The sequence below is a fragment of the Vespa crabro genome, chromosome 5 (assembly GCF_910589235.1).
Source record: "Vespa crabro chromosome 5, iyVesCrab1.2, whole genome shotgun sequence".
Classification (NCBI taxonomy): domain Eukaryota; kingdom Metazoa; phylum Arthropoda; class Insecta; order Hymenoptera; family Vespidae; genus Vespa; species Vespa crabro.
In genome coordinates this window covers 7265263-7285262 of record NC_060959.1, presented here as the reverse complement: position 1 = coordinate 7285262, position 20000 = coordinate 7265263, and the positions used below count along the sequence as shown (strand labels likewise).

The 20000-nt window shown below is 35.1% G+C and overlaps 1 protein-coding gene across 3 annotated transcripts in view; it reads right to left on the bottom strand.

The window, feature by feature from the left end:
• The window catches only part of LOC124424464 (transcription factor Ken), a 32752-nt gene that overhangs the window by 9592 nt on the left and 3160 nt on the right, over window positions 1-20000 (bottom strand). For all 3 annotated transcript variants that reach the window (XM_046963548.1, XM_046963549.1, XM_046963550.1), the window contains one exon: window positions 18535-20000. This exon is cut by the window's right edge. The gene's annotated coding sequence lies outside the window, so the exon portion shown is untranslated. The remainder of the gene's footprint in view (window positions 1-18534) is intronic.

Genomic DNA, 20000 nt, shown 5'->3' with positions numbered 1-20000 from the left:
ATCTCTCTCTTGTGCACATTTGCGCTCTTTCCTTTCCCGACCTCTTTCTCTCCCTCTCTGTCCCTCTCTCTCTTTCTCTCTCTCTTTCTCTCTCTCTCTCTCTCTCTCTCTCTTTCAACTCGCCTATCCCCATCGGCCGCTCCACAAAGCGAGTCTGCGAAGCGACTAGTTACATGATCCATTCATTATATAAGATATAAGAACAATCGCCTCCTCTAATAGACGCTCCATCATCGCGAATCCGAAGGGCATGCTCGCGTATCGCGCATGCGCGATACTCTCTCTTTCTTTCTCTCTCTCTCTCTCTCTCTCTCTCTCTCTCTATCTCTATCTCTCTCTCTATCTCTCTTTCTCTTTTTCTCTCAACTATTATCGGATCTAGCGCGTCTATAAGTCGCCGGAAACGAATGACTTTCGAGTGGCAAAAAATAAGCTAACTTTCATAAGGACATTGCATCCTTTTTTACGAAATATCATTGTTGCATTTAATTTTCCTTTTGTGTTCCTCTTAAATTGTTTCTTTCGTCGAGCTTAAAGATTTAAAGATCGACGGAAAAATCTTGATTGCGTTGGATTATAGCGATGTTGTTATTTCTTTCTTTCCTTCTCTTTTTCTCTCTCTCTCTCTCTCTCTCTCCTCTCCCTCTCTCTCTTTCTCATTGTCTCATCGAAGAAACATAAATATACGTGTACGTAGCATACAACGCAAATAACAATGTTTCTCTCTCTATTTCTCTCTCTCTCTCTCTCTTTCTCTTCATAATGGCCTTTATATACAATACTAAACACACGGCATATCTACATACGTACTCTTACGTAACAAATGATCGTTTCTCTCTCTCTCTCTCTTTCTCCCCCTCTCTTTCTCTTTCTCTCTCTCTCTCTCTCTCTCTCTCTCTCTCTATCCTTCTAATCTTCTCTCTTTCTCTTTCAAATGAACGACGTCCTGTATTTCTCTCTGCGATATATCATTCAAAGGGCATTCTCGTCCTCAAAGACACAACATCGGTGGTTATGATCGCTGCCAAGGATTCTCTTCAGTATCGTACGAGGATCTCATCGAGGCAACATACGTAAGTATTAAATTATCGACAACTTTCTCCATCCTCGGTATCTCTTTGAGAAGTGTGTCTTTTCGTCGTTATCTCATTTTCACTCGTTTGTCAATTATACGATGATAATGTCGATAATAGAGAGAGAAGGAGATAGATGAGACAGAGAGCCAAAGAGAGAGAGAGAGAGAGAGAGAGAGAGAGAGAGAGAGAGAGAGAGAAAGATTGAGAAAAATAAATAGATGGATAGACAAATAGATGGATAGAGAGAAAGAGAGATGTATTACGTGGGTTAGTCATCAAGGTGCTAAAAATCCGATAACTGCTAGGACTGTTAAAACGGATGACCTTTCACTACTTAAAGATCTACATACGCCTACGCTCTGTCCGCATGCGTTTGCTGCTCACGTGCATTCTATGAAAGAATGATATCTTTCCTTCCAACACCCCTCTCTTTCTTTCTTTCTCTCTCTCTCTCTTTCTCTCTCTCTCTCTTTTTCTCTCTATTATTTAGTCATCAGTTGTACTCTGATCGTTGATTCAAGTGATGTACTTTGCATTATATATTTTGTATCATCGTACCGTTCTTATCGTCCCGTTGTCATACAGTTCTTGATTTTCTTTATATCAAGTTCCGTTCCATTTAATATTTGTTTCCTTTACACTTGCAATTCCTTGTGCTTTCATTCTCCCATACATTTTTTCTTTTTTTTTTTTTTTTATTTTTTGTTGTTGTTGTTTCCTTTTCTTTTTACCTGGTTATCGCTTAAAGCTTAAAGTTCGTTGTTTTTATTATCACACTGAATATATATTATGTATATGCAGGTATGATTAAAGCGTGCGTCGCTAGTGAAATTAGATAATTAGTAATTTGCTTACGTACAAGTTCAATTTGAACATTTTTATTTTTAACATTATAATTATCATTATCTTAATAATTTTCTCGCGGTACTTTTCTTGACACGTGATTTTCATTATCTCCCGTTCTTCCTTTCTTCTCTTTTTCCTTTCTTTTTTTATTTTTTTTTTTTTTTTTTTCATTCTATTTGTCTTTTCATTCATGACATCATTTGTGTCATATCATTACGCTAGAGCTCATGACAATTCTCGCGAAATATTTATTATTTACACGTACGTTATGTACGATTTTTGTTCTTTTCTGCACGTTGATCTCGATGCAACAACAAAGAAGAACTTTGCAGATGCGATACCTATCTAGTATATTCTTTCAGCGTAGCGTAGGCGAACGCTTCATCCTTTTCTTGACTACCTCTCTCTCCTTCTCTCTCTCTCTCTCTCTCTCTCTCTTTCTATTTTTCTTTTTTTTTTCTTTTTTTCTTCTTCTTACGTCTATCTCTCTTTGATGGCAACGATGCGAGCGCGTTTTAATAAAGTCAAGACCACTGCTTTTGGCTTGGCCTTGCACACGCTCATAATATGAGTCAGGCGGAAACGAGGAACGTCGAGCGATGACCAACTGCTTCACGAGAAGCCTATTACCACTACTGCGTTTTACTATCCTTTTCTCTTTCTCTCATTCTCTCTTCTACACATTTTACATTTCGTCGTTTAGTTGGTCTCCCAATGAATCTTTTCCTCTCTCATAATAAATTGAGTCAGAGGTGAAAACAATGTTAAAGATGTGATCGATTATATACCTATCTCTTATTAAATTCTGTTTTGTTTTTTTCTTTTCTTTTTTCCTTTTTTTTCTGATTCTTTCTTTCTTTTTCTTCTCTTTCGCAATATTTCATTTTTTTTCGTTTCTGTCGAATTAATTGCATAAGTCATTAAGGACTCGGACATAGATTAAAGAAATTTTATGCGAATCGTTACCAATAATTAAATTGTTTTTTCCTTTTTGTTTTTTTTTTTAAAGAAAGTAATGACAACAAAAAAAAAAAAGAAGAAAAGAAAAAGTAATATAAAAATATTCATTGAGGTGAAATGGGGGGGGGGGAGGGGGGCGGAGGGGAATTAACTTAATTATAATGAAAATATTAATACATTGAAGGACATTCAATTCGTTTATTTTTTTGCTTTGTTTTTTTTTTTTTTTTTTTAATACAGTTAAGTAATCCGCATTTTTTAACATATATGAAGAAATCAGTATGCTAGATGAATTCTACGCATACCTTTATAATCTAATTTCTTTATATTTATTCAAAAATTCGAAGGACTTACTTTGTTCGGTCTAAGAAAATTTATTCGATTTCACGAGGTATATTATTTTCATACATTAAAAATATGTTTGCATTTTTGTTATAGGTGTATCAATTCTTCGCTACGGTAGGTGCCAAAATAAATAATTTGTTTGATGTTTTATGTTAAAGATATTCGTAACAATATATATAAGTAAATAGGTAAAGAGAGAGAGAGAGAGAGAGAGAGAGAGAGAGAGAGAGAGAGAGAGAGAAAGAGAAAGAAAGAGAGAAAAAGGAAAAAAAATATTCTAATTACGTTTGTCATACTAACTACCGATGTAGTATATCGATTAATTCTACAAGGCCATTATCGATTCTATTCATTTCGCACTCGTTTATCCAAGTATGTTAGCCGCGCGTTAACGAGGCTTTAGTCAACAACGTCGTGAAACGGACGATACAATTACGTGCCTCAACCTTGGATCATTCTCGAGTTTCCTAAGTTAACCCTAAGAAACACTTACCTATCATAGGATTTCATGGGATCCCAATTTATTTGGATCTTATCGTTCTCAGATCAAGCAGATTTAGAAATAGTACAATCCTTACGTCATTCGATATGCGTTGAAAATTTATATGATCGATAGAAGTTTTTCTTTTTCTTTTTTTTTTTCTTTTAATAGAAATAAATATACGTCTGATATCTATTGATTATAATATCAATGTATCATCGATAATCAATAATAATTAACGATATTATACACTATACGTGGCGAGAAAATGTATTGTATTATATATATATATATATGTATATATATATATATATATATATATATATATATATATATACGAGATATATTTTATTTGGGAATAATATTCGTAGAAAATGTAAATAAAAATGTAATAAAATTGTGACAAATGAAAATTGTCATTTGAAAAACAAATTATATAGAATTTGATACTAATCTATAAAATGACGATATGTATATTTTTTGTGTATGTATTGTATACATATTTTGTATGTATATGTGTATTATTTCTGATCGGATAAAATATAAAAAAGTCCACGTGTACGATCAATCCTATCGTTCCGTCGATTAATATATTCTTAGTTAAATACTGAACGTATTTACGTATCGAAGAAATAAAAAGAAACGAGAAAATTTTCTCATCAAGGAAAAAAGAAAAGAGAGAAAAAGGAAAAAAAAAGGTATCTGCGTCGACGGCATACGGACATGAGAAATCATCATTCCCGCGCTAATAATCGTCGTCTCGAGGACTGCTACAAGTTTTCTCTGCACCGTCACCGTAACAGGATTCGCAGGTAAGAGCGGGAGAGAGAGGCAGGAAGGATCGACGGGATTGCATAACGCTTTGAAAAAACCGATGTAACTCGTCGGAAATCGTCGTTTAGCGATACAGTCACAAGCAACCGAGCGCGAATAAACAACAACCATATGTAATCCTTATGGACGAATGATTCATAGTCATCACCATAAAATAAAAATAAAATATGTTATACATATTTGGATATACATAGACGTTTTCCGTATTAACCTATCGATTATATTATATAGAGTGAAATTACATTTTTCAAATGTATCATTACGAATGTCAGGGATGAGTAATGATAAAATTAAAGAAAAAAAAAAAAAAAAAAAAAAAAAGAAAAAAAAAGAAAAAGGAACATTTCGTTCTTAATATTTCGACAAAATTTCTTTTTTTATATTCAAAGATATTAGAACATCGTCCTAACTCACCATGATTCACATTTCATAAAATATTTATTTCGTCATTAATATATCATTAATATGTTTATAAAGAACATTAGAAAATAATTGATATTATTCAGATGTACTTTCTGATAACATTTGAAAATTTGTCTATACGAATTTCGATTAAAATTTATATTATTAATTCGAAGAACAATAATTCTTAAAAGTTCTATAGAGAATAATAATTGATTAAAAGTTTCGTTCATAATTATGTATTTCTTCGATGAAACTATATCAAATCGTATGTATTCTACGTAATAACCCCATTGCATCGTCACATTCGTCCTCGATCAATGTTTTATGGTGAGTATGATATTTCAAGTTGACAGACAGATATGATCGTCTCGTTAAAAATAATGCAAACAATATAAACTACTTTTCTTTCAAGAAAACATTTGTGCGTTCAATAATACTTATACGCGATAGTTTTACGCACCGACCTTAGGAACTAATCGCACACGCCTACACATATACATACTGTTCTGATAAAGAGAGAAGATAAGAAGAGTGGAAAGGGCCAAATGTTTCTTTCATTCTTGCTCGTTATCTAACCGAAATAGTCCATAATAATTTTCTTCGAATATTTTTCATCTTTAATTAACGTTTCTAGTGATCGGATTATTAAAAAAAAAAAAAAAAAAAAAAAAAAAGAAAAAACAAAAAAAAAGAAATATTATATTTAAACGTAATCTATCAAAAGAATTTTCTAATGAAATCAATCGATCCTGATATAAAAATAAATCAAATATTTATTCGGCATAAAATATTTTTCTTTAAATAAATGAGATGATATGAAAAATATTATATATATATATATATATGCGAGTATTTTCCGTAAAAAGAATTTATAATTTTTTCGTATCGTAATAGATCATTTAGAATTTTGATTTTTCTTTCGGTAAAGAAGAAATGGATATGTTTGATAAATAGGTATAAATCCTGGTGAGATCCTAGTGAGCGTCCATCCCTTATTGTTAATAAGTACAAGAAAGAGATCACCAAAGGCTCTAGTTTAGAGACGGTATGCACGTTGCTACACGATACTTTTATGCGCGTCCACGCCGCGTTCTAGACACTTACGTAATCTCAATGATCTCACATTGTGGGTGTGGGTGGGGACCGGTCGTCATGTCATATGTGTTCCCGTATGCACGTACCGAGTTAGAAGCATGCATGCAATAGTGCACACAAATGCACTTACACGTGTTCAAAGAGAGAGATAGAAAGAAAGAAAGAGCGCTACGTTTTTCTTCGTTTTTTTTTTTTTTTCTTTATTTGACTGAAGAGAAGAGAAGAAAAAAAAATCATCTCTCGTGTCTTTAATGATTCTACAGAAATTGAAATTATCATTCTTCGATTTAATGCAGTCATTATGGGCATATATAAAAACAATCGTAGGTATATGTGATACGACATAAAGCTACCGTAATCAATGATATTATGTCGACATCAAGCTGTCATGATAAATAATAAAGTATCGAGTCGGATTAGAATTAAAAGATTATAATTATTGGCAAATAAAAAAAAAAATAAAAAATAAAAAATAAAAAAAAAGAGAAGAAAAAAAGGTGTATAATAGAAAAATGATCAGATCGACGCAATGTCGTTCTATCGTGATTAATAATTACCCTGTATCGAATTAAAAATTCGAAATTTGCACGAAATTAAGAATTTTAATGCGAAATATTAATTTCTTTTCCCTTTTTTTTTCTTTCAATAAATAGGAAAAAGAAATAAATATGATAAGAAAATTATTATTTGGGTCGTTCGTTCCACCATGCGACGTAACGAGCGCCCGGGATGAATGATTAGCGTATGTCACAAGAGGGGAGAGAGGACGATTGCGAGAGATCGTTTGGAGTAACAATGGCGAAGGAGAAATTACGTCGTCGACGTCGATGTTGCTCGGTTAGGTACGCGCGCACGCACGCGTAAGTACGTAAGTAATACAAGAAAGTCTAGCTAGCTTGTTGCGCGCGTATTTGTGAATGTGTGTGTGCGAGTGAAAACGAGCGAGGCAAAAGAGTTTTGAATAAGACGTACGTATTAGTACGTAAGTGTACCAAAACTTATAAGTTCTCTTCATTTCTTTTCATTTTCTTTTTTTACTTTTTCTACTTTTTTCTCTCTCTCTCTCTCTCTCTCTCTCTTTGTCTCTCTCTTTCGAAATATAATTTTGATAATATTTATACGAGTAATAAATAACGACTACACTTGTTTCCTCGTTAAATTATTCCGGAGTTACGAGGCAAACATAAAACTGGAACACTTTCACCGTAAAGGAAAGGGTCGAGATCCCTGGGACCATGGTCGTAACTCTTTGAAGGTACACTTGATTCACACTGTTTACTGTACCGGTCCAAATATAATTACTCCTTCTAAATTTCTTTTACTTTCTATATTCAAACGTTTATCAATGTTTAAAAGAATCTTAATAATAACATTGTACAATTTGAAAATATAAAACGTCAAATTTGTCAATGTCGAAGATAGTTTAGTTGTCTCTTTACAATATCTTCGTTGGTTAACGATACTTTTCCATTGTAAAAGGGATTTCAAGACCTTGTTGACCTTACGAGCACTTATATCTTTTGTGTTATTCGAAAGAACATTATTTAGATTTATACATATATATATATATATATATATATATATATATATATATATATATATATATAGAGAGAGAGAGAGAGAGAGAGAGAGCGAGAGAGAAAGAAATACATTTCTTTCGATTTTTCATTTAAATAAAACATTTAACTTGTTTGAAAATGTTATTATCTCATACATAAGAAGCTTTTATCAGATAATAATTTTCAATATTGCCACATAATATATTCTGCAAAGTAATTTTATACAATTTCGTTATATTATATGTAAGAATATTATAATTATTCTCGAGAACATAAATAATGTCGTGTTACGTTCTACATGAACGAGAACGAACGACATATATATATATATTTTTTTTTTCTTTCCCATTAACAAAGTAGTCAAATATACAGAGTATAAAATAGTAGAGGTGTAAGAGACGCATAGAAGAGCGAATACGCAGCACACGAACGAGTAAACGAGGAACGGGCGGGCGCGAGTCTTGGTCGTCGGATGGGGGCCTCAGAGAGCTGTGCGCGCGAGCCCGCGATAGATGAAAGTGAAAGGGAAGGTAGAAAGGGTTGGCGGAGGTAGAAGTATATACACGTTGTCGCTGTTACTCGGCTGTTACTCCGCTTCGTGTATATATACCCGACTTATACCCGGCCCAGCACTCTCAAGATTTACAATTGCTACGAGCCAGAACGGGCCAGAAACGAAGGAAAATACCACGAGAGAGAGACCGTGTCTCTTTTCCTATTATGGCGACTAAAAGGAGATAGATAGATAGAGAAAGAGAGAGAGAGAGAGAGAGAGAGAGAGAGAGAGAGAGAGAGAGAGAGAGATAGAAAGAGAGTGTAATATAAGATGGTACACGTAAACGAGCTATCGTCTTTCTTTCGTGCTACGAATTACTAATTTTTCTGTCGATACTTTGATTGCTTCGTCACTTTTACGTTCTCCACGTTTAGGTTAGCCAATATTACATACTTTGGTATCGTCAAGAGAAAGAGAAAGAGAGAGAAAGAGAGAGAGAGAGAGAGAGAGAGAGAGAGAGAAAGAGAAAGAGAAAATGTCAGAGGCAAAGAGAAGCATCGTAATGCAGGAGGTCGAATGGTTCGGTTTCGATCGACGAAAAAGGGTAAACGTACTCGCGTGAGTTATTCTCGTGACGATTGCGATGATATAATTTAGCGATCATATAGACAAGGATCAACCTGTGCAATTACGACGGTCGTCTAGCCTTATTTACTTAAGCCTGTTTGCGTATTGAATTAAACGAAAACGCGATTAGTCCCTTATTTTTCCTTTTTTTTCTTCTTTTTTTTTTTTTTGTTCCTTCTTCTCTCTTTTTACGAGAAGTTACGAAGTAGCAAACGAGCCATTTGATTGATATTTAAAGAGGAACAGAGAGAAAGAGAGAGAGAGAGAAAGAGAGAAAGAAAGGGTAGGAAAAAGGGAAACAAATATTATATTTCGTACAATTGTCAGAAATTTCATCGAGCTATGCAATCGACGTTCAGTCCAATTCGGTGAGCCTCTCTCTTTCTCTCTCTCTCTCTATTTATCTAACTATCTATCTATCTATCTATTTCTTTATCTATCTATCTCTTTCTCTTTCTCGGAGCCAAGTGAAAGTATATCCACCGCGAGTGGAACATTTTCGCCTATCCCATTAAAATCACTCGATCGATTCTTCGGCGACACAATAATTTACTGGCCGCGAACACGAGGAATACGTGGTTCGAGACGGTAGTGCCGTTTCTAAACCAGGAATAGAACGCCGACGCCTTTTAATAGCCTTACGGTGTTACACAATTCTTAACATTCTTCTTGTCTAGTGTGAAAAAAACACTACATATATATATATATATATATATATATATATATATATATATATATAAATATGTGTATGTATGTATATGTGTATGTATGTATATATGTATGTATGTATGTATGTATGTATGTATGTATATATGTATGTATGTATGTATGTATGTATGTAGGTAGAATGAAATATTTGATTTATCTGTTGTACAATTAATTTCAAAATAATTTTATTTAGTAAAAATAAGATGATATATATATATATATATATATTTTTATAAATGTTACCTTGACATATTGTGCGTTTCAATCAAAGAAACATTCTCTGCTAATGTATATCTATTAAATGCCAATTAACAGACAATAATTTCCAATTAAAAGAGAAGGGATAAGAGAGCGAAAAATTATCTGTAATCTGTATGATTAGGTATTCATTAGATGAAAAAGAAAAAAAAGGAAAAAGAAAAAAACCAAAAGAAAGAAAAAGAGAAGAAGATATAGAAAAAGAAGACAAAGAAAAAAAAAAGGAAAAAGGGTATTTTTTCAATGAAAATGTCCAATGAATGAATAGAAACGACATATTTACATTTTATAAATGTACAATGATTTATAAATAATAGAACAGGTTTAAAGATACATATAAAAGTATCGTCTACGAATGCCATTAAAATAATTTCATTACAAATAAGTCAACGACTTCGAAAAAGGAAGAGAAAAGAAATGAAGAAGGGAGAGAGAGAGGGAGAGAGAGAGAGAGAGAGAGAGAGAAACGCATCGAATGTCGGCTCATCGAGTGGTTCACAAAGTATAGAAAGAAACGTAAAAGAACAGGAATGGGAATAGAGAACTTCCTCTCCGTTGAGCTCACGGTGCGAATTGCACGCGCAGATTCCCACGGTGGGAGATAAGACTGTAAGAGATAAAGAAGAAAGAGAGAGAGAGAGAGAGAGAGAGAGAGAGAAAGAGATAGATAGATAGATAGATAGATAGATAGATAGATAGAGAAAGAAATAGAGATAGATAAGTAAAGAGAGAGAGAGAGAGAGAGAGAGAGAGAGAGAGAGAGAGAGAGATGGGTGATGGGAGTTGGGGGGCAAGAAAAAAGTGTAAAAAAGAGAAAAAGGGAGAGAAGGGAATCCGTGGAACGGGCGGTGGGAGGAACGGAGGACGGAGAAGGCCGGGAGGACGATGTGGGAAAAGAGGAAGCTAATCAGAAGCGGAAGTACGCTTCGCCGCGGGCCGAGGCCTTGAGAAGTGTAGTTGCCGGCGTAGCTTTTAGTTCTCTTAATTGCAACTTCATTTAACGCGGTTTATCCTCTCTCTTTCTCTTTCTCTCTCTTTCTTTCTCTCTTTTTTTTCCATTCTGTTATACATACATACATACATACATACACACACACATACATACATATATATATATATATATATATATACATATATATATATGTACATATACATGTATATTGCGCACACGTTGGTCGTAAAATGAGAAAAATTTATTATACTGATTTAAGGTAAGTATATAGTCTTTATACGATAAGGGAGAAAAATAAATATAAGATTTATAATGATCGATTAAATTGTATGAAATAAAATTTAAAGTAATATGAAATGAGGTATTAATAAGATATTATAATGAAAAATGAAAATTATAGAAAGAAAGGGAAGTGTTATTAGATATGATAATAGAACAATGGTAACGAAGTGATAAGCAAATGTGCGATAGAGAGAAAAAAGATACGGAATGCATTGCGTGTATCACAAATGTTCTCTATATCTAAATGAAGCAGATAAAGGAGAATTATAATCATAAGACGATGTAATATACTCTATATTATATATATATGTATATATATATAATAGAATTTATAATAAATAAAAATGAAGATAGTGGCGTGAGAAGTTAACAGAGTTCATGAAGGAGCCGAAAAGATAGATAGATAATCGCAAGAGCTTCCAATCTATTTTTAGAGAGAGAGAGAGAGAGAGAGAGAGAGAGAGAGAGAGTGCGAGAAAGAGAGAGAGAGAGAGAGAGAGAGAGAGAGAAAGGAAAACAAAAAAAAAAAGAAAAGAAACCGAATGCCAAAATTAAGCTAATATTACGTAATTTCATTTCAACAGAATAATAGAACTTTCCAAAAGTAAAAAATTTCTGGGGCACACAATTGCCATTAATTTTCGTAGTTTCTAGAGCGAGAATTATATGTTTAAAAAAGATTATACAATTTCGGGTTAATAGGAAGAAAAAGGAGGGAAAGAAATATGTCCTTGATAATCACGTTGTCGATTTAGTTTGTATATACGGACGTCAAACAAAAAGAAATGAAACCGAGGCTGGTGTCAAATGGAATTTTCTTTTTTTCAAGAGAATGAAGGATAGAACAACGCATTGCGAATTTCAAGTCATTTGCGATATCGTCGACTTTAACCAGCCATCGGCTATTTTTATGGCTTCGGAAGCGTTCATTCATAAACTCGATATAGTACTTGGAGACTCGAATGGCACGAATAAGAGAGAAAGAGAGAGAGAGAGAGAGAGAAGCGATCAAGCGGAGCGATGAGCTCGCTTACGTATATACTTATATATACGCATATACACACATATAAACAAAAACACATATAAGCATCTACGTATATACTCATATGTAGTAATACTGGATATACGTCACTTATCCGAGCACTCTGATTACGGTTATCTTGTAATACCTACGTTAATGGCATCGCGTCGCGATAATCGGCTACTATCATTAGTCAACGCATAAATCGTAATCTAAATTTAGCCAAGGCGAGAATTTCGCGTGCCTATCAAAACGCGTATCGAGAGGTGCTCCTTCTATACTATATTTCAACTTATGTTAGAACATACGCATACATACCTTTACTTAGGTTTATAATATATACATATGTATATACATACACAAATATATATATATATATATATATATATATATAACTATTCATGCAGGTACATAAGTGAGACTAAACTTATCATAAGATTACACTCGGGAAATGAGTTTGGAGAACAAATACGCCAAGTTATTGCTTCTCTTGTTTATTATAGCACGTTTAAGTTAGCAAGAATATGCGAAGAGGAGAGTCTGGTAGGATATAATCCCGGTTCTTAACCTCCTCTGGCTCTGACCCAAATAAAGAACGCGAGAGATCGTGACAACTCGTTCGCGCGATTATCGCGTAACGCGCGTAACGTGCACGCTCTAAGAGGGAGCTCACGGAATGAAAGGTAACACGCAAGCCAACTTCCAGGAAGGAAGTTTTTCTTACAAACTTTTCCCTTCCGATCGTTCGTTCGTTCGTTCGTTTATTCGTTCGTTCGTTCGTTCGTTCGTTCCTTGGTAACTTCAATCGTTAATCTCTCCGCGACGCGACGAAGGAGACGCGCTCTTCTAGCTTTTCTTTTGTCCATTCGACCGATCAGGATATCCTTTAGTTCCCTTCAAGCCATAGCTAGAAAATTATTCGAAGAAACAGCGCGAGTTCGATAGCAAGAAGAGCGCCATTAAATTCGACTTACGTAAAGGGTACGCTCAATTGGACGTGATTCATGATCGATTTCCACGGTGCCGGTTCGAAGACGATACATTCAATGGTTTCGTGGACTTTTACGAATAACGATAGAAATTTCATGACGTTTTTCTCAAATCAGTTTTTCTTTCAGACGTCGTTTAGATTTTCGTCGTTCTCGTAAATTTTAACAATCATTTCCTTGATATATCACATATATATATATATATATATATATATATATATATATATATATATTCTTACGAACGGAATACATTTGCGTTTTCTAATATATAAATACTCTGTCATGTCAAAATATAAAAATTAATGTGTCATTGATTAAAAAATTTCATTAATCTATCAACGTTTGTCATCACTCACAGGAATATATCTTTCGTAATAAAATATCTCGTACCTTTCTATTACCACTTTTTCATTCATCATCGATTGCATAAAATACTATTTCCGTGTTTTGATTCGTCGTTATCAAATTAATTCGATAATTACGAAAGAAAGAAAGAGAGAGTGTGTGTGTGTGTGTGAAAGAGAGAGAGAGAGGAAGAGTGCGTGGGTACTGAATTTTTCTTAGAGATATCAAAACAACAATTATCTTTGCATTAGTATTACAAAGCATATACTTGATAGGAAGTGCGTTATATAATCGAATATCAAGGTTACAGGTTGGTGATTGGGACGATTATAAAAATAACAAAACTCAACGATGTGGAATCGTTCGAGAAAAACCGAGAATTTTTTATTACGACGAATCCATTTTTATTTTTTTACTTTTGATCGTTGCTTGATTCAAGCAATTCAAGATATCCAATTCGCGATCGATCGCGAAGGATTCCATTTAGAAACTAAAAGAAAAATTCTTTTCAAACGGTTCCTCGTTAATTATTTTCTCTTAATGAGATTCAAAACCGAGCTACGCGACGACCAGCTATAGTCATCGTCGTCATCCTCGTCGTCGTCGTCGTCGTCGTCGTCGTCGTCGTCGTCTTTCTTTCTTTCATGACTTTTTATTCTTTCGCGACCTTTGAGGATGATTACGAAATCACGTGACATTTCACGTTCTAACTGCATAACTTTCTATCCATCTAACCGAATCGAAGGTGGACGACCAAATTCATACTCTTTTCTCACGAGTCTTGTTTCTTCTTTCTTTGGTATCTCGCGATTAGATATACATGCAGCTACCTGTCTTATAAATCTTATATTGAGTCTCGCGAAGATACGTAGAAGTGAACGTTGAATGAGATACGTAAAGGAAATAAACACGTTATAATAAGAAATTAATTATTGTTACTGTGAGGACAAGTTGGACGTTTTAAAACAAAACAAAAAAGAAAAGAAGAAGAAGAAGAAGAAAAAAAAAAGATAGGACGTCTCGAGAAAGGATTGCCTTTCTCACGTTCGACGAATTCATTCTTCCTATCCTTGTTTTCTCCTTCTCTCTTTTTTTTATTTTTTTTTTTTTTTTTATAGACCGAAAGTCAAAAAAATATTTAAGAGAAAAAGAGAAAGAGAGAGAGAGAGAGAGAGAGAGAGAAGGTTGATTCGACGAAATAAGAAAAGAGAAAGAGTGCAAAAGTGGAAAAATGGAAGGATAAGAAAAAGAGTAATGTTAACCCGGAATTTCGACCGGTTCACCTTTTCAAGTCCGATCGTGATTTTCGTTTGTAACCAACGACGAGAGCGCGCGAATGCAATCCTCTCTATGCAGTCGCGAGGGTGGGAGATAATGCCCAGGTGAATACGAAATGGCGAACGCAAAGACGCCTTTCGAAGACGTGCGCGCGCGAGCTCGACCTTGACTGGAGATCGCTTTTTCTCTCTTCGAGTTGCAAGAGAGCCGTCGACGAGATGATGAGGACGACCACGCCGTTCCTTCTCGTGTTTTTTTCCTCCTTTCCTATATTCTCTCTCTCTCTCCCTCTTTTTCTCTCTTTCTCTCTCTCTCTCTCTCTCTCGCTCGCTCTCTCTTTTTTTCCTCTTTATGCTTTTTTCTCGTTGCCTTTCATTTTATTCTTCTATCTTTCTCTCTCTCTCCTTTCTCTCTCTCTCTCTTTCTCCCTCTCTTTCTCTGTCTCCCCCTCTTGACTAAGATAAAAAGGAGCGTTGCGTAATCGTACACATATACAACTTAACGTAAAGAGAGAGAAAAAGAGAGAGAGGGAGAAATAGACAGACGTATGGAAACTAAAAAGAGAGAAAGAGAGAGAAAGAGAACAAGTTTCATTACTAATGTACAACTATTACGTTACCTATGTACGTATGTACGTCGTGATAATAAATAAAATAAAAAAAAAAAAAAAAAGAAAAAAGAAGAAAAACGACAGAATGAACTTGACACAATCAGCATAAAAATATTATACGTGAATAATTTGAAATAAGAAAAGGAAACGAAATGTATAATAAAAAAATGGTGAGACAAACGGGCATTTAAAATTTACAGGATTTATAACTTGGTATTAGGAATATAGAAATGAAGTTAACGTTAAAAATTGAAAACAGATAGGCGGACGGACGGACAGATGGACGAATAGACAGACAGAAAGAGATAAAAAGAGAGAGAAAGAGAAAGAGTAAAAAAGACACATGCACACGAACGACGATAGAACGACCGTGGCTCGCTTGAACTTGAATTATATCCCCAAGAAGAAGTCTCGAGCCTTATTGCGAGAACGAGTCTGCGGCGGTGGCGGTGGCGGTGCATGGTTGTAGATTAAAATTTCACTTCGACCCACGATATTAGAGACGTTTCCTTTTCTCGTTATCCGGTTATTTCATCACACTCTTGTCCCATTGCCGCCAACCAAGTCGATCGTAACGCGCGTAACATTACGCGTGCACTACGATAGAAATTTTCTATAGAGATAGATAGATAGATAGATAGATAGATAGATAGATAGATAGATAGATAGATAGATGGATAGATAGGTAGATACATAGATAAATCATGATGCAAAATCAAAGAGAAAGAGAACTAGAAATTACGTTTGTCGTAATAAAAAAATACTTATGTCATGCGTATATGCATAAATGTAAATTATTGAATAATAATATAAGGATCGGGAGAAATATATATTATGTAATATAAACATTAATTAATTAAAGATAAAATTAAAAAAAAAAAAAAGAAAAAAAAGAAAGAGGAAGAAAAAGAAAAAATACGAAACGATAAAAATAAATGTGAAAGGAAAAACGAAGTCTGACTTAGCGAGGAAATAAATAAAATTTACGTGAATATTATGGGAATGATTGATACGATGAAAATAGATATAAATGAATGAAAATAAGGATACAAAATAAATACGAGCGTGCGTATATTGTGTGGAGCAATTGAAAAAAAGAAAAAAGAAAAAAGAAAAAAAAATAGAGATGAAGTCAATTCCAAATCTTTAAGTTTCTTTCAAACGAATGAAAACTAAATAAAAAATGTCTCTGATGAAAATTTCTTCTGATTGATAAACAAATGGAAAGAAGTAAACAAGAATATCGATACTTTAATGGTTTAATGGTTAATAGAATTTCTATAGGATTTGTGAGAAGTTGTAATCTCGACATCAAGCTGAAATGCCTCGGCATTATTAGTCGACGTAAAAGGAATCGTTGTGCTTTCGAGAGCTCCGATTTATCGCACCGATTACGCGAAATGCTCATGGTCCTTTACCTTAACCCCTTGAGTTAAATTATAAACGGATATACTCGAGTTATTTCTTTCGCGAATTTTTCTTTCCCAATTCTTTCCCATTGTCTCGAATATATTAAAAACATTTAATAGGAAACTGAAGTAGTAGGTTACATTGTATAGAAGCGTAAGAATTGCCTTTACGATGCGTCAATATAATCTCTCTTATCTCGTATGTTTATTCCATTATATTTCCATGGAATTGGTCGGTAGCGGAAGATTTTCTGAGAGAAAGTTCACTCGTATTCTTGTCGGAATGTAAAAAAAAAAGCGTATATACCGACAAAGAAAAGGAAAGAGAAAAGAAAGCGAAACTTGCTTACGAACTACCGAGGAACTCATTTTTCCTTCGAAATAGGGAAAATTAATCGTAGTTGTTTTTCGTAAAGTAGATCAAAATTTTTTTCTTTTTTCTTTCCTTTTGGTAGATATTACATTTGCATGACAAAATTATCGATATTTACGGTAAACACTTTGTACGAAGTTCTAAGAAATGCATAATTTTTTAATTTGTTGACGCAAATACGTATCTTATCTATCAGTAAACAATTACTGATGCAAGGAAAAAAGAAAAAGAATTATGTCGATACGTAAAACGATCAAACATAGCAATATTTATAATATAATACGTTTTATTGAGATTATACTTTCGATTTGTCTTCTTTTTTTTTTTTTTCCTTTTTTATTACTTTCTTTTTTTTTATTTTTCTTTCATTGTCAACGTTTCTACAAAGTCGATAGGAACCATCGGGGCAAAGTTATCGAGGCTTTCGTTTTTATTCCCAATTACGTCCGGTCCCTTTTAATTTACACGAAGTCTTACACCCAAGAGACAAGATCGGAATGTCGGTGTGCCAGCTTTGCGAATCGCCTTATTATTGTCCGCAATGGCTCGACGATTTGTCGTTTCGTTGACGCTGCCCATGGTATTAACCAACTACGGTAAAATACGATCGAGGAAACGGCAAGTGAGTTTCACGATTTACCTTCGAAAGAATTTTTTAACGGGTCGTAATGAAAAATTTAACGTATCGATGGTCGAGTATTAATTGGTAATGTGATTCGTTTAACGATTTATAAAATGGTAAGTTTAACGCGATATTATGTCGTGCAAAGAAAATTATAGATACCAAAAGGTCGGATTCGATCGGGATGAAAATATTAAAGGAAATAAAAAAGCAAAAGAAAAAAAGAAAGAAAAAAAGAAAAAAGATAATGGTAAAGATCCTTCGACGCGAAGAGATCGATCGCCGTATTTGGTGTGGATGACGTTGCGAAACAAGTTAAAACTAGGATGACCAGATTTGAAAATTTAGTCACGATTGCATACGCGTGTTTTCTAAAGAAAAGGTCTTGCATATCTCCCTATGTATATATATATATATATATGTTTTACACATAATGTTTTTCTATTACAAATGATTCTATTACAATCGAAATATAGGTATATGAAGTGGTGTCATTCAAATCATTTCCTCGCGTCATTGGCATCGAATTGGAACCATGTCCGTACTTAATAATTTTAATTTAACGCACGATCTATTGTGTCTGGCAAAATGAAGTAGGTAGATCAGGCATGTCAAATTTATTTTGGCTCTAGCATTAAACGAGCGAGCTTGTGCCAAATCGATGGCAACACACGTGTTTGCCAAAAATTTAACATATTGCAACAATTTGGTTAGAGAATCGTTCGGTATGCGTTTTGATTTACCTTTGAAAAATATCTATCGATTTATTTTCTTAGAATATCGATATCACTAATCGATAATATATCGTTCATCGATGAAAAGAATCAAAACAATTATTTGCACGTGTTCAACGACATTTAAAGGGACTTATAAAGAGTAAAAAAGTGAAAAAGGAAAAGTGAAAAAAGAAAAGGAGGAAAAAAAGAAAACTATATCATAAATACTTAATCTATATCGTCTCACCTCACAATTTAATTCCTCCACGATGCTGCCGGGGTTCGATCGATCCAAAGATCGATCGCTACCAATGATGCTAAATATCCGAGTTAACGTCGGTTGAATCGAAAACGCACGTCCCTCAGGATTCTCTCGAGGAGTCTCGAGGCATCCTCGGTGCTTCGTAATAACGACGACGACGACAACGGTGACGGCGATCTCGCTGGCACGTGATGTGAAACATTGAAACACACCGGTGTATACTGATGGGCGCACAGAGACCACTTGAATAATAACTCGGTTTACGTGGAATTGAATCGGCACACGCGTCACTTTTGTACACTCGATAGAAATCGGACGTTTCTCACTGGGCACATTTATCCCTATGGTTCCTCGGCTTGTTCGAAGATAGAATGAGAAGGTATCAGCAACGGCATCAGCAACGGTAGAAGATGAAGAAAAAGAAGACGAAGACGAAGACGAAGATGTAGGGGAACGAGGATGGAGGTCGTTATCTTCGGTCAGCTGTTCCTCTCGGTCCTCCGTTCTTCATGGTCGCGAGCACGTGCTTCGTAGCTCTTAGTGGAGCGCGCGCAACACACGAGAGCGTGGGCTCTTCCGGGTACTCACGAGTAAGATCGATCGTACGGGGACGCTTAAACGATCGGGTTAGCTCGATCGGCTCGAGGATTCGTCGCAAACGTCTTCGTTGAGGAGGAGAAGCTTTTTCCTTTTTTTGAACGGGGACTAGCACGGCGGACTCGAGCGTCCAGGGTCAACCGGCTGCCGCTCCGGTGCTACGCTGCCGGCACTTTTACCCGTTGTGTACTCTCAAGGACTCGGAGGTGGCTCCTATTCCTTTCTCTTATCCTTTCGCGCGCGCGCCTTTTTTATCCCGCTAACCTTTTTAAGTGCACTTTTAATTCCGCGTCGCGGCCGCGTGTCTCCGCGTGCGCGCGCGCACGCGCGCGCGCGCTGAACGAACGAATGAACGAATGGGCTTCGAGCTTTTATTATGGGTTATCAGTGATACATATACACGCGGATACGTTCCGTACTATACTAGTAGTCTATTCCTTGTTATTTCTTTCTATCTGCTTTTTTTTCTCCCTCACTCTTTCTCGTTCTCTTTCTCCCTCCCTTTTATTTTTCTTTTTTCCTTTTCCTTCCTTTCGAATCAATGTCTAGCGCTTGTCGTCTCTTCCGGAGAACTTGCCTCTCCGGATATGCCAAATGTCTCTTCTACGCCGGCTCTCTTTTGCGCGTTCTCTCTCTCTCTCTCTTTCTCTCTCTCTCTCTCTCTCTCTTTCTTTCTCTCTCTCTCTCTCTCTCTCTCTCTCTCTCTCTCTCTCTTTCTTTCTCTTCGCTTCTCCTTTCTCTTCTGGTTTTGTAATCCCTTTTACGAAACGCTTCTGCGGGCCGACTACTCGTGCGCCGCCCGTACACAAGACGGCGAGTAAAAGCAATGCTTGAGCACCGTAGAAGGTGGAGGA